This window comes from Borostomias antarcticus (assembly GCF_949987555.1).
Source record: "Borostomias antarcticus genome assembly, chromosome: 23".
Lineage (NCBI taxonomy): Eukaryota > Metazoa > Chordata > Actinopteri > Stomiiformes > Stomiidae > Borostomias > Borostomias antarcticus.
Window position 1 is genome coordinate 19796007 of NC_140256.1, and position 5000 is coordinate 19801006.

The window sequence follows — 5000 nt, forward strand, 5'->3', positions numbered from 1 at the left end:
TCTCTCCTCAACTAGTCTCTCCTCAACTAGTCTCTCCTCCACTAGAGTCTCTCCTCCACTAGTCTCTCCTCCACTAGTCTCTCCTCCACTAGAGTCTCTCCTCCACTAGAGTCTCTCCTCAACTAGTCTCTCCTCAACTAGTCTCTCCTCCACTAGTCTCTCCTCCACTAGAGTCTCTCCTCAACTAGTCTCTCCTCCACTAGAGTCTCTCCTCAACTAGTCTCTCCTCCACTAGAGTCTCTCCTCCACTAGAGTCTCTCCTCCACTAGTCTCTCCTCCACTAGAGTCTCTCCTCCACTAGAGTCTCTCCTCCACTAGTCTCTCCTCCACTAGAGTCTCTCCTCCACTAGTCTCTCCTCCACTAGAGTCTCTCCTCCACTAGAGTCTCTCCTCCACTAGTCTCTCCTCCACTAGAGTCTCTCCTCAACTAGTCTCTCCTCCACTAGAGTCTCTCCTCAACTAGTCTCTCCTCCACTAGAGTCTCTCCTCAACTAGTCTCTCCTCCACTAGAGTCTCTCCTCCACTAGAGTCTCTCCTCCACTAGTCTCTCCTCCACTAGAGTCTCTCCTCCAACTAGAGTCCCTCCTCCACTAGAGTCTCTCCTCCACTAGAGTCTCTCCTCAACTAGTCTCTCCTCCACTAGTCTCTCCTCCACTAGAGTCTCTCCTCCACTAGAGTCTCTCCTCCAACTAGAGTCTCTCCTCCACTAGAGTCTCTCCTCCACTAGAGTCTCTCCTCAACTAGTCTCTCCTCAACTAGAGTCTCTCCTCCACTAGAGTCTCTCCTCCACTAGAGTCTCTCCTCCACTAGTCTCTCCTCCACTAGAGTCTCTCCTCCACTAGAGTCTCTCCTCAACTAGAGTCTCTCCTCCACTAGTCTCTCCTCCACTAGAGTCTCTCCTCCACTAGTCTCTCCTCAACTAGAGTCTCTCCTCCACTAGAGTCTCTCCTCCACTAGAGTCTCTCCTCCACTAGAGTCTCTCCTCCACTAGTCTCTCCTCCACTAGAGTCTCTCCTCAACTAGTCTCTCCTCCACTAGAGTCTCTCCTCAACTAGAGTCTCTCCTCCACTAGTCTCTCCTCCACTAGAGTCTCTCCTCCACTAGAGTCTCTCCTCAACTAGAGTCTCTCCTCCACTAGTCTCTCCTCCACTAGAGTCTCTCCTCCACTAGTCTCTCCTCAACTAGAGTCTCTCCTCCACTAGAGTCTCTCCTCCACTAGAGTCTCTCCTCCACTAGTCTCTCCTCCACTAGAGTCTCTCCTCAACTAGTCTCTCCTCCACTAGTCTCTCCTCCACTAGAGTCTCTCCTCAACTAGTCTCTCCTCAACTAGAGTCTCTCCTCCACTAGAGTCTCTCCTCAACTAGTCTCTCCTCCACTAGAGTCTCTCCTCCACTAGTCTCTCCTCCACTAGTCTCTCCTCCACTAGAGTCTCTCCTCAACTAGAGTCTCTCCTCAACTAGTCTCTCCTCCACTAGTCTCTCCTCAACTAGAGTCTCTCCTCCACTAGTCTCTCCTCCACTAGTCTCTCCTCCACTAGAGTCTCTCCTCCACTAGTCTCTCCTCCACTAGAGTCTCTCCTCCACTAGAGTCTCTCCTCAACTAGTCTCTCCTCCACTAGAGTCTCTCCTCCACTAGAGTCTCTCCTCCACTAGAGTCTCTCCTCCACTAGTCTCTCCTCCACTAGTCTCTCCTCCACTAGAGTCTCTCCTCCACTAGAGTCTCTCCTCCACTAGAGTCTCTCCTCAACTAGTCTCTCCTCCACTAGAGTCTCTCCTCCACTAGAGTCTCCTCCACTAGTCTCTCCTCCACTAGTCTCTCCTCCACTAGTCTCTCCTCCACTAGAGTCTCTCCTCCACTAGTCTCTCCTCCACTAGTCTCTCCTCCACTAGAGTCTCTCCTCCACTAGTCTCTCCTCCACTAGAGTCTCTCCTCCACTAGAGTCTCTCCTCAACTAGTCTCTCCTCCACTAGAGTCTCTCCTCCACTAGAGTCTCTCCTCAACTAGTCTCTCCTCCACTAGTCTCTCCTCCACTAGAGTCTCTCCTCCACTAGTCTCTCCTCCACTAGTCTCTCCTCCACTAGAGTCTCTCCTCCACTAGTCTCTCCTCCACTAGAGTCTCTCCTCCACTAGAGTCTCCTCCACTATTCTCTCCTCCACTAGTCTCTCCTCCACTAGTCTCTCCTCCACTAGAGTCTCCTCCACTAGTCTCTCCTCCACTAGTCTCTCCTCCACTAGTCTCTCCTCCACTAGAGTCTCTCCTCCACTAGTCTCTCCTCCACTAGAGTCTCTCCTCCACTAGAGTCTCCTCCACTATTCTCTCCTCCACTAGTCTCTCCTCCACTAGTCTCTCCTCCACTAGAGTCTCCTCCACTAGTCTCTCCTCCACTAGTCTCTCCTCCACTAGTCTCTCCTCCACTAGTCTCTCCTCCACTAGAGTCTCTCCTCCACTAGTCTCTCCTCCACTAGAGTCTCTCCTCCACTAGAGTCTCTCCTCAACTAGAGTCTCTCCTCAACTAGAGTCTCTCCTCAACTAGTCTCTCCTCCACTAGAGTCTCTCCTCAACTAGAGTCTCTCCTCCACTAGTCTCTCCTCCACTAGTCTCTCCTCCACTAGAGTCTCTCCTCCACTAGTCTCTCCTCCACTAGAGTCTCTCCTCCACTAGAGTCTCTCCTCAACAAGAGTCTCTCCTCCACTAGAGTCTCTCCTCCACTAGAGTCTCTCCTCCACTAGTCTCTCCTCCACTAGAGTCTCTCCTCCACTAGTCTCTCCTCCACTAGTCTCTCCTCCACTAGAGTCTCTCCTCCACTAGAGTCTCTCCTCAACTAGAGTCTCTCCTCCACTAGAGTCTCTCCTCCACTAGAGTCTCTCCTCCACTAGTCTCTCCTCCACTAGAGTCTCTCCTCCACTAGAGTCTCTCCTCCACTAGAGTCTCTCCTCCACTAGTCTCTCCTCCACTAGAGTCTCTCCTCCACTAGAGTCTCTCCTCAACTAGTCTCTCCTCCACTAGTCTCTCCTCCACTAGAGTCTCTCCTCCACTAGAGTCTCTCCTCCACTAGAGTCTCTCCTCCACTAGAGTCTCTCCTCAACTAGTCTCTCCTCCACTAGAGTCTCTCCTCCACTAGAGTCTCTCCTCAACTAGTCTCTCCTCAACTAGAGTCTCTCCTCAACTAGTCTCTCCTCCACTAGAGTCTCTCCTCCACTAGAGTCTCTCCTCAACTAGTCTCTCCTCCACTAGAGTCTCTCCTCCACTAGTCTCTCCTCAACTAGTCTCTCCTCCACTAGTCTCTCCTCCACTAGTCTCTCCTCCACTAGAGTCTCTCCTCCACTAGAGTCTCTCCTCAACTAGTCTCTCCTCCACTAGTCTCTCCTCCACTAGAGTCTCTCCTCCACTAGAGTCTCTCCTCCACTAGAGTCTCTCCTCCACTAGTCTCTCCTCCACTAGTCTCTCCTCCACTAGAGTCTCTCCTCCACTAGAGTCTCTCCTCCACTAGTCTCTCCTCCACTAGAGTCTCTCCTCCACTAGAGTCTCTCCTCCACTAGTCTCTCCTCCACTAGTCTCTCCTCAACTAGTCTCTCCTCCACTAGTCTCTCCTCCACTAGTCTCTCCTCCACTAGAGTCTCTCCTCCACTAGAGTCTCTCCTCAACTAGTCTCTCCTCAACTAGTCTCTCCTCCACTAGTCTCTCCTCCACTAGAGTCTCTCCTCCACTAGAGTCTCTCCTCCACTAGTCTCTCCTCCACTAGTCTCTCCTCCACTAGAGTCTCTCCTCCACTAGAGTCTCTCCTCCACTAGAGTCTCTCCTCCACTAGAGTCTCTCCTCAACTAGTCTCTCCTCAACTAGTCTCTCCTCAACTAGTCTCTCCTCCACTAGAGTCTCTCCTCAACTAGTCTCTCCTCCACTAGAGTCTCTCCTCCACTAGAGTCTCTCCTCCACTAGAGTCTCTCCTCCACTAGAGAGTCTCCTCCACTAGAGTCTCTCTCAGTCCCCTAGGAAACGAGGAGGAGGGGCGGTCACCATGGCTACGGATGCAGGAGCACTTCCTTTGATGATTTCACCTCTTTTGAATTTAATTTAATTTATTTATTTATTGATGGATTAAAACACACAACCAGAATCCAGAGGATAAGATGAGGAAGTGAAACAGGTATCTCCCTCATGGTCCTGGAGATGTGAACACACAATATCATGCTGTCACCAGTTCTCACAGTCACTGTGTGTAGTCCAACCATCACTCAGTCACTGTGTGTAGTCCAACCATCACTCAGTCACTGTGTGTAGTCCAACCATCACTCAGTCACTGTGTGTAGTCCAACCATCACTCAGTCACTGTGTGTAGTCCAACCATCAATGTCCAGCCTGCTGAGATGATTTCTGAACTCTGTTCATTATCCACACAGACTATGATCACATCATCATCACAGGTCCTTTTAATCTGCATGTTGATAATGAGGGTGAATCGCAGGTCAGGGACTTTATCAACCTTTTAATTCCATGGATATTACTCAACATGTAACTGGACCTACTCAAGTCACAACCAAGGTCACGCCCTTGACCTTGTGACCTCAGAGGGTCTCATGACGGTGGTGTTTACCATCAGTGACCTTGCCGTTTCTGACGTCTGTATGTTCTTCACAGCACTGTTACCCAAAACTGAGATTAGCACACACCGCTTTCTGAACACAGTAGCAGACGATCATTTAGAAATATTGATGAACACAAATAGTGTAACAACCCTGGAAGTGGGGCTTTTTCACATGTTAATGATCTAGGGGGCACTTTTAATACCAAACTGAGTGCTGCCCTTGACTCTGTAGCACCTATGAAACTGAAAAAGGTCACGGCCAAACAGAAAGCTCCATGGAGGAATGAGGAGATCAATCAACTTAAGAGAACATGCAGAAGAGCTGAGAGCACAGGAAGGAAGACAAAGCTGCAGGTTCACCAGGACTTTCTCAGAGAACATCTCTATGCTTCAATAAGGGGTTATAGAATACTAGGA

General features: G+C 50.2%; 1 protein-coding gene across 1 annotated transcript in view; it reads right to left on the bottom strand.

Moving 5' to 3' along the window:
* ipo11 (importin 11) overlaps positions 1-5000 on the bottom strand; it is a 199547-nt gene that overhangs the window by 110773 nt on the left and 83774 nt on the right. The window lies entirely within an intron of this gene.